Source organism: Perognathus longimembris, chromosome 28, assembly GCF_023159225.1.
Source record: "Perognathus longimembris pacificus isolate PPM17 chromosome 28, ASM2315922v1, whole genome shotgun sequence".
NCBI lineage: Eukaryota > Metazoa > Chordata > Mammalia > Rodentia > Heteromyidae > Perognathus > Perognathus longimembris.
The window spans coordinates 100,247,495-100,258,594 of NC_063188.1; positions in this window are offsets into that span (position 1 = coordinate 100,247,495).

The following is an 11,100-nucleotide window of genomic DNA, read 5'->3' on the forward strand; positions in this document are numbered from 1 at the left end:
ACCTGAGAGCTTTAAAAGTCTAGATGCTCTGGGAATGTGGCTTAGTGGTAGAATGCTTGCCTAGCATGCATGAAGCCCTGGGTTTCATTCCTCAGCACCACATAAAGGGCTCAAGTGGTAGAGTGCTAACCTTGAGCAAAAGAAGTTCAGGGACAGTGTCCAGGCCCTGAGCTCAAGCCCCAGACTGGCAAAAAAAGTCCAGATGCTCATTCTGGAGCTTGGAACAATTACACCAGACGCTTGGAAGGACCCAAGCTTAATACTTTTTAAACTAGCTGTCATTCTACTGTACAATCAAGGTTGAGAACCACTGAATTAGAGATACTCCAACTGGAGAGAAAACAAATATCTACTGTTTTTCTGCCTTTTTTGTTGTTTGTTTGCACTGTGGGGACCAAGGGCTTGGATTATACTAGCTAATGAAGTGCTCTTCCACTGAGCTTCTCACCAACCCCCTGCTGTAATCGCTTTTCAGCTTTGAACGTTTTTTTCTTTCAACTTTTGTAGGAAACAGTCATTCACAATAATAATATTAATACCAAAAATTGGGGTCATAATACTATATTGTATTAGTGTAGAAAGGTAGGTATGAAAACAGTAAGTAGAATTGAAACCAAATCATCTATAAACAGGACAACCCAAACTCCTTTATTGGTTCTTCTGCTTGGGAACAGGAGGAAGCTAACTCTGGCCAAACAAGTGATCAGACCCTTACCAAGTAGAGTTTTGTTAATCCTTTTTGGGGGGTTGCCTAACGATCGGTATTTTTCAATAGTCATGGGCAGACTTTCAAGAGTTGTTCTTTTTCTTGGGCACTAACATCCTGGTGGTGTAATTGGTAGGCTAACAAGCAGGGATTTTTTGTTTGTTTGCCAGTCCTGGGTCTTGAACTCAGGGCCTGAACACTGTCCCTGGCTTCTTTTTGCTCAAGGCTAGCACTCTACCACTTGAACCACAGCGCCACTCCTGGCTTTTTCCATATATGTGGTGCTGAGGAATCAAACCCAGGGCTCCAGGTATATGAGGCAAGCACTTTACCATTAAGCTATATTCCTAGCCCCTGATTTTTTTTTTGCCAGTCCTGGGGCCTGAATTCTGGACTGGGCACTGTCCCTGAGCTCTTCAGGTCAAGGCTAGCACTCTAACACTTGAGCCACAGCACCACTTCCTGTTTTCTGGTAGTAAATTGGACATAAGAGTCTCAAGGACTTTCTTGCCCAGGCTGGCTTTGAACCAGGATCCTTAGATCTCAGCCTCCTAAGTAGCTAGTATTACAAGAGTGAGCCTTCTGTGACCACCCGGCTTACTTTGTAGGTTTTCTTCCCCCCCCTCTCTCTAGGAGGAGAATATTAAGAATTGAAATGGCTTCTCTTTTGTTAGCCTGGAGCTTTGTCTGGACCACTTGCTGGGACAAGTACTAGCTACTGAGAGTGGCTATCCCTTAACCTCAAATGTGCAGGAAATGAGTTGATTGTGCTGTTCTGTTCCCAGCCTAAAAATGTAGTTATTCATCTGAGCTGGTGTTCTCCTCAGGAGCCCAGCAGTCAAAACAAAGCACTGAATTGAATCCTGCTGGTTGCTGGAATTTAGCTGTAGTAGAAGCCAGCTGGTGGCCGCAGAAGAAACCAGACAGAGGATGCAAAATGGCAGCCAGGAATGCCTGAATTGTGATTCATCAAGGTATTTTCCCATAGAATAAATCTATGATTTCCCTTACCAATCACTTTAGGTTTCTATCAAGTTACTATTTTAAGGGACAAATAGCTGAACTTTTACTTAACATCGTTTTTATTTAATCTATTATTTTTAGAGGGACACCAGATATGCATTTTGGCTGAATGCAAAGCAGCTGCACATTAATATTGTCTAAATTAGAATATCACCACAATACACGTCTAAGATAAAATAATATGTGAGATGAAATTTCAATTAAAATTTTATTAAAATAAGTAATTAGTTATGTGATGTATTTTAAAACGACATGGTAGATATAATTTTTATTTGTTGATTAAAAGTATCAGTATTCGAGTGTGTGTGTGCGTGTGCACGCGCGCACGCGTGTGTATTGTAATATGGAGGTCAGATCTGACTACAGGGTGAGTTGTACTATCTGGCATGTTGTGTTGATGGGTGTGCCTGGATTCCTAGAGGAAGGGAAGTCCCATTCCCAGGTGATAGGTGTTCCTGAATCCCAAGAGACGGGGTGAGCACTTGGCCTATAGGTTACTGAACTTGTCAGTCAAGTGCTTGGGACTGGGATCTTCCTGTGACCCCGCCCCCTATTTAGGGTCAGGCCAGCTCAGGTGCCATTACGCCATGCCACAGTCCCCACTTTCGTGTCCTGGGTGCTGTCTCCTGGCTCATCTCTTGTCTCCATGGAGTCCCAAGTCAGCTCTCCATAGAAGCTGAATTGGTTTCTTGGTAGCGTTTTTGTTCTTTCCTCCCTCTGTGGCCTATTTCCTGATAGTGTTAAGGGCATGTGTGGGCTGCAGGAATTACTTAGAAATCTGGAAGTAAATCTCTGTCCTGTTTTGTGTTATATGTTTTTCTGAAACCTGGGACTGGTCCGTCTGGAACTTCCCCAATAAATTCATCTTTTTGCTTGAGACTGTCTCTGAGTGGTGGACTCTTGGTGGACTCTTGGTGGACTGGGAATCCCCTCCCTCAAACCCGATAACATAGACGAGTGCATGTGTGCCAATACTGGGGCTGGAACTCTTGGCTTTTTGCTCTCTGGGCTTTTTTGCTCAGAGCTAGCAATCACGCCTTTAGTCCTAGCTAGTTAGGAGGTTGAGATCTGAGGAGCTTGGTTTGAAGCTCCCTTGGGCAGGAAAGTCTGTGACACTCTTATCTCCATGTAAACACTAGAAATCTGGAAGTGGCGCTGTGGCTCAAAGTGGTAGAGCGCTAGCCTTGAGTGATCAGTGTCAGTGACCAGGCCCCGGGTTCAAGCCCTACCACTGATGAAAAAAAAAGAGAAAGAATTATTTCTCATAAATCTAAGCTGATAGTTTACTTCTGGTGTCATTATACTATACATTTATGACACTAAATTGAACCAATCAGGATAAGCTAGACTTTTTTTGGGGGAAAGAAATCCTAAATCTAGAGACTTAAAACAACAAAGCTTTGTTTTGTTCATGCCTGGCACATGGCCTGGCAGAATCTGCAGGTGGGGACGTAGCAGATCAATGAAGACTACTGTTTATTACATATACAGCCAAAGGTGAGGCTGAAGGTTTTAACAAGGCATGGGAAGTATAGACTAGGGAGTTTGCCATTAGGAGTGAAATGCTTAGTCCAGACTGCAGTGTTACTTCCACTTATGTTCCATTAGCCAAAGCTAGTCAGCCAAACACTTCTGCTATCTATCACCAAAGATCATTTCAGTCTGGTTTTTTTTGCACATTGATTTTTTTTTATAAATTAAATTTTATGGACAAGGTGTTATGCAAAGGGGGTACAGTTACATAATAAGGCACTGAATACATTTCTTGTGATATCTTACACCCTCGTTTTTCTTTCCCTTCCCTAGATCAGGTAGGCATATATATAATATCCAGTGTACCAAAATCATATACAGTAACCACATAGGGTACGTCAAAGGAAATTCACCTAGAACTTTAAATTTAATGTCAACAATAGAATCCGCCTGTGTCCTTCTCTTGGAGTTGTTTTTGCTTATCCTCACAGTCTGATTTTTTTTTTTTTTGGCCAGTCCTGGGCCTTGGACTCAGGGCCTGAGCACTGTCCCTGGCTTCTTCCCGCTCAAGGCTAGCACTCTGCCACTTGAGCCACAGCGCCGCTTCTGGCCATTTTCTGTATATGTGGTGCTGGGGAATCGAACCTAGGGCCTCGTGTATCCGAGGCAGGCACTCTTGCCACTAGGCTATATCCCCAGCCCTCACAGTCTGATTTTTAACTCTATAAGAATGGAATCATGCCACCTGTAATCGTAGCTACTAAGGAGGTGGAGATCTAAGGATCGTAGTTCAAGGCCAGCTTGGGCAGAAAAGTCCATGAGACTCATCTCCAATTAACCCACCAAAAATTGGGAAGTGGAGCTGTGGATCAAAGTGGTAGAGCTCTAGCCTTGAGCAAATCTAGCCTGGACAGGAGAGTCTGTGAGACTCTTATCTCCAATTAATCATGTAAAAACCAGAAGTGGAGTTGTGGCTCAAAGTGGTCGGGTGCTAGCCCTGAGCAGAAAAGCTCAAGGTCAGCACTGAGGCTCTGATGACCAAAAACAAAAAAGAAAAGATTGAACAGTGTGTGTGTGTGTGTGTGTGTGTGTGTGTGTGTGTGTGTGTGTGAGAGAGAGAGAGAGAGAGAGAGAGAGAGCACAAGTATATCTACACAGCCAATATTGGAGCTTGAACTCAGGGCCTGGGTGCTGTCTCTTAGCTTTTACTGCTCAGGCTGGAGTGCTACTTCCTGGGCCACACTTCCATTTCTGGCTTTTTGGTGGTTAATTGGAGATAAGAGTCTTATACATTTTGAACCAATATCTTCAGTAGCTACGATTATAAGTGTGAATCACCAGTGCCCATCTCTGTGTAGATCTATCTATCTATCTATCTATCTATCTATCTATCTATCTATTTTTTTGCCAGTCCTGGAGCTTGGACTCAGGGTCTGAACACTGTCCCTGGCTTCTTTTTGCTCAAGGCTAGCACGCTGCCACTTGAGCCACAGCTCCACTTCTGGCTTTTTCTATATATGTGGTGCGGGGGAATCGAACCCAGGGCTTCATGTATATGAGGCAAGCACTCTTGCCACTAGGCCATATCCCCAGCCCCTCTTTTTCAATATTTTGTTCATATTTACAAAGGACATTTTATCTGCTTAGGCTTAACAGATTTGGGTAGTAACTGCACACTGGGTAGCAGCTGTACTTAGTTAGCACTTGCAATTTTACACTTGTTTATCTTATCAGTGACACAATTAAAAATTGCTGAATTATTATACATTCAGCTAAAAAGTTCTGCCAAAGGTCAAATGCAGTGGTACTAGGTTTCAACATATTGACTGATTAAATCAAATGATGTAAACGTTGTTTTAAACTGTTTCTCGAGCTCAGAAAAATGTTAGTCCAGGAAAATTTTCATGGAGGAAACATGATACAAACATCTACTTTTCAGGGGCTGGGAATATGGCCTAGTGGCAAGAGTGCTTGCCTCGTACACGTGAAGCCCTGGGTTCGATTCCCCAGCACCACATATATAGAAAATGACCAGAAGTGGCGCTTTGGCTCAAGTGGCAGCGTGCTAGCCTTGAGCAAAAAAGAAGCCAGGGACAGTGCTCGGGCCCTGAGTCCAAGGCTCAGGACTGGCCAAAAAAAAAAACAACAACAAAAAACAAACATCTACTTTTCCTTTCCTTTGAGAATATAAAATTGTCTTCTACATAATAATTCATAATTCCAATAATAGCTTTTCTATCCAATGAACTGTGAAAATAGCCATCAAAAAGCATTCATTTGGGGGCTGGGAATATGGCCTAATGGTAAAGTGCTCGCCTTGTATACATGAAGCCCTGGGTTCGAGTCCTCAGCACCACATATATGGAAAAAGCCAGAAGTGGTGTTGTGGCTCAAGTGGTAGAGTGCTAGCCTTAAGCAAAAAGAAGCCAGGGACAGTGCTCAGGCCCTGAGTTCAAGGCAAGGACTGGAAAAAAAGATTTATTTCTTTTGACAGATGGTATTTCAAAGATTATTTTTCAGCTAAATATAAATAGCCTTCTTGAATAATATAATCTAGGTTTGCTATTTTTGTTGTGCTCTCTCTCTCTCTCTCTCTCTCTCTCTCTTTATTTTAGTGTCAGTACTGGGGCTTGAACTGAGAGCCTCATATTCTTGCTTGGCTTTTTTACTCAAAGCTAGTGTTGTACCATGCGATCCATACCTCCACTTCTGGTTCTTCACTAGTTAAATGGAGATAAGAGTCTCTCAAATTTATCTGCCCAGGCTGGCTTTGAACTGCAATCCTTAGATATCAGCCTTCTGAGTAGCAAAGATTATAGGCATGAGCCATCAGAAACCAACTAACACCTGGCTTATTCTTCAAGAGAATGTCTCACTGACTTGTTTTTGCTGCCCTCAAACTGTTATCCTCCTATCTCCACATCCCAAGTAGTTTGGATTACAGGTATAAGCCACCATGCCAGGATCCTTTCGAGTATTAATAGCTTTAGAGGTCAAGAGATAAGACTTTGGGCACAGACAGTATGAGGAATTAGAACTAAGTATTTGTAGAAATGTGGAACTCTAGAAAGACTACAGCTGAGAAGAAGAAAATACCATCCATGTGCTGTGTCATAAAAACAAACAAACAAACAAACAAACAACAAACCCAAGTCTTTGTTTCCTTATGAATGGGGTGATGTCATTCTTTCTGACCCAAAGGCCCATAGACTCCATGTTTCCCCTCATTTGTATGTTCCTAGGGTAGTCTTAGCAGAGGATCCCAGTAGCTCATATGACTGTATAAAATGATACTAATAGAAATGAACTCCAAGATATAGAAACAAGAGGGTTTTGTCTTGTCTTTTCTTCTTCCTTCCTTCCTTCCTTCCTTCCTTCCTTCCTTCTTCCTTCCTTCCTTCCTTCCTTCTTACTTTCTTTTTTTGCCAGTCCTGGGGCTTGGGACTCAGGGCCTGAGCACTGTCCCTGACTTCCCTTTCCTCTTCCTCAAGGCTAACACTCTACCACTTGAGCCACAGCACCACTTCCTGGTTTTTCCATTTATATGGTGCTGAGGAATCGAACCCAGGGCTTCATGCATGCAAGGCAAGTGCTCTACTGCTAAGCCATATTCCCAGCCCCAAACAAGAGGGTTTTTTGGTGTTTTTTTAAATGTACTCAGTGAAGTTATTTTTTCTTTCTTTTCTTTCATTTGGTTTATCCCCTGTTGTCACTGTTTTCAATTTTGGTACCCTGTGTCTTGTATATACATTTATCTGATTTGAGGAAGGAAAGGGGAATGACAAAATGGTGAGACAAAGGACAAAGGGTGAACCAATGAAATAGCAATACTCACAAGACACTATGTTGGAAATGAACTTTCCAACTTAGGGGAGGAGCCTGAGGAGAGGGAAAGTGAGAGGGGGTAACAATGTTCAACAAGAAATGTACTCATTACCTTACTTATGTAACTGTAACCCCTCTGTACATCACCTTTACAAATAAAATAAAATAAAACCCAAATTTTCTGCTTTTGCCTGACCTTTGTGTCAAAAACTATATTCTGTAAGAATGAATAATCACCATTTTTCCTCAGATGGCTTATAGCTTAGATTTATATTACCTGTGTGGTCTGGCAGCCCTGAGCTGAAAAACTGGTATAAAAAGTAGTCGTAGGTTGGCACACTTCTAGAACTCTTGTTCAAAAAGCACAGACAGGTGGGCCACCGATGGCTCACATCTGTAATCCTAGCTACTGAGGAGGCTGAGGTCTGAGGATTGTGGTTCGAAGTTTGTGAGACTATCTCCACTTAAGCATCAAAAACCAGAAGTAGAGCTCTGTAGCTCAAGGGGTAGCATGGTAGCCTTGAGTAAGAAAGCTCAGGGACAGTGTCCAGGTCCTAAGTTCAAGCCTCAGATCTGGGAAATCAATAACACACACACACACACACACACACACACACACACACACACACACGTACAGAATCTTTGTTGAGGGACATAATCAAGACAGACTTCACTGGGACTGTGGAGGTATGTAGATGTGAGGCAGAGCCTAATCTTTCCTGGGGTGAGGAGTGGCTGGGAAGTGAGTGGACTTCCTGGTCTTAGGCTTACAACCCCTCCCCCAAAAGGCTGGAGTGCCTGCTCCAAGTGTAGCTTATCTCTGAGGTTTCAAAAATTTGGCCTTGATCAAGAATTTGCTTGGGGGGATGAAAGGAAACAAAGTGACTAAATCTGGCCTTTGAGATACCCAGATGCAGGATTCATTTTCATTGTGCCCCTTGAACTTTGGAGCTGACCCAGATAGGGGCTGGCCTTCAGCCATTGCCTGTAGATAGGATGCAAAAAAGAAGGCCATACCTCTATACGCATGGGACTTCACGGGCCCAAATAACCAGGCATTTGAAGACTAGTAAGCTCAAAAGTAAAACACACCATTTAAACCATGTGCCAATTGTGGTTGAAATACTTATACACAAACCAAGAATTTAAAATAAATATGAAAGTACTTCCCATTCTGCTTGGGATGTAGAGCAAGGGACCATTCCCCCACCCTCAATATACCACATGGTTCTGAAGTCATCTCCCTTATCCAGACTTGCCACTGTGTTCTGTATAGCAATAATGGCACAGGCAGATGCACACAGGTGAAACTCGACAAGAATGATCATCTATGGTATTCTTGTTCCCATGCCAACTCTTCCGTGGTATTCAGAGCTGCATAATTTTATCTGGAGACTTCCTAGTCAGCTAGAGGCTGGTTGGGAGGAGATAAAGGTGAACACATCACTCACACAATCCTTTGTTACTTTGTGGTTCAGTGGAAGACTAAGGTCTGTTCAAATAGTTGTGAAATTTTCCTTAATCTTTTGTCAGTATGCCAGCATTGTAATCCTACAACTAGCTTTGTTATGAAGAGCCAGCCACATCTGAATTTACTTGCTGATTTTTTTTTTTTAACAAATTGCATTTGCGCATTCAACCATTCCATAGGCAAACATTCCACAACCAAGGGCCCAATGCCCTTCATGCCAGGCATTGCCCACAGAGGCTTTGTGGAAAGCCAAGTGTCAATCACAAACAAAGGCAGGACAGCAATGGAACTAGGTAAATATGGGTAGTGCCTTTCTATGCACTGTCCTGGGGACAGAGTGCCCTGTGAATCTCAATAAATATCCCAAATGCCTGGCAATTCAAGCCCTGAGCCCTGTCATTAAAATCTGATTAAAAAGGAACACCTGATTCTGTTTGAATACTGAAGTCCTCTATACTTTCTCTGATTCCATAAAACTTCAAGCTACCTTTTTTTTGTTTGTTTGTTTTTGGTGTCAGTCCCGGCAATTGATCTTGGGGTCTGGGTGCTATCCCAGAGCTTTTTGTGCTCCAGGCTACCACTTGAACCACAGCTCCACTTCCAGCTTTTTGGTGTTAAATTGGAGATAAGAGTGGCATGGACTTTCTCACTGGAGCTGGCTTTGTTTTGTTTTTTGCCAGTTGTGGGGCTTGAACTCAGGGCCTGAGCACTGTCCCTGGCTTCTTTTTGCTCAAGGCTAGCACTCTGCCACTTGAGCCATGGCTCCACTTCTGGCTTTTTCTATATATGTGGTGCTGAGGAATCCAACCCAGGGCTTCAAGTATACGAGGCGAGCACTTTACCACTAGACCATATCCCCAGCCCCTGGAGCTGGCTTTGAACTGCAATCTTTAGACCTCACCCTCCTGAGTAACTAGGATTATATGAGATATGGCTGCCTGGCTCCTACATTCATTTGAATGTGCAAAAGTGCTGACCATCACTACAGAATTGTGTCTGAGGCAGCCTAGACTGCAAAACAGCAGAGGTTGAATCTGAGCCAAACCCAGTATTTATTAGACATTTACCAGGCCCCTTCTTTTAGGCATCTGTGATATATTAATGATTGACAAAAAGTCTTTGGCCCACATCATAGAATATAAATGTCTCAATTAATGGTTAGAAATATAAATATTAAAGATCACGTTCTCCTCAACCAACCTCAAGGCTTTTCTGACTTTTATTATAGCATATTGCAGCCTTTTGAATGCATTAGTACAACTATACATGTCTGTTTTTCTTTCTTGGACTGTGGCTTTTGGATAGATAGGATGCCCTATCTTATTCTGGCATGTGACAGCCATTCAAACAGGACAGTGGAATGAATATATGAATGAAAAATAAAGCTCGATGGCAAAGAACTGTGGAGTTCTAAGTCCTCAAATATATTGTGCTTCTATTGGTGTTAGAGGCAAATTGATTTTGTATTAAAAAGAGAAAAACACCCTAACCAGGTGCCAGTGGCTCATACCTGTAATCCTAGCTACTCAGGAAGCTGAGATCTGAGGATCATGGTTGAAGCCAAGTGGAGTACGAAAGTCCATGAGACTCTTATCTCAATTAACCACAAGAAGAAGAAGGAGGCAGAGGAGGAGGAGGAGGAAGAGGAGGAGGAAGAGAAAGAGGAGGAGGTGGAGGGGGAAGTTGTAGAAGAAGAAGAAGTAGGAGAAGTAGAAGTAGTGGTGGAGAAGTGGTAGAGCACTAGCCTATAGCAAAAAAGTTCAGGGACAATGCCCAGGCCTTGAGTTCAAGTTCCAGGATCATAGCCCCCCCTAAAAAAAAAGAAAGAAAAGAGTAACTCCCACCCCACTCCAATCCTGCTGCACTGAAAGACTACTAAACAGAAAGAGGTAAACTTTCATTTTTCCCATCCTCAGACAAAGCCATTTCCAAATGGTCTCCATACCTTCTCTGTTTCAATCTGTTTTCTGTAGTAGAGTCAGGAACATTTGAAATACAATTATGATCCCGGCATTTCCTTCTACTACTTCCTTCTACTACTAAGCCATGCAGGCGGAGTCCACAAAGACAACTTCCTGGCCAAAACCCAGTTGATCCATTGCTAATGATCTTAGAAAAATTTACCCATCCAGAAAGAGTGCAGAGACAAGGAACCCAGCTCTGCTAAGGCTGTGGCTGCTGCAGAGACTACCAAAGAGGATTAGGGTGTAGACAGAAGTGACCAATCATAGTTCTCCGAATTTCTCAAAAGCAGAGGGTTGACTTGAAAGTTCAGTCCTTCAATAAAATGGCACTGGGCAAGAGGCTGGGGAAGAGAGGCCCAGATGGATCCTTAGTTCAGTTTTCAGGTGCCATGGGTTGAAAGCTGGCCGAGCTGTTCTGGAAGGGAATGCTCCAGTTCACTATATTATAGTGTGCTGGGTGTTTAAAAAACAACAGCAGGGAGAGGAACAGGTGGTAAATGTCACACCTATACCATCGGTGTGACAGCTTGAAGATCTCCTAGTCTGAAAGCCTACAGGGTCACCTAGGGCTTGGGGGAATTTATAAAATCTGTTTCCGCTCATTTTATTAAATGTTTTATTAAATTTTATTAAACACC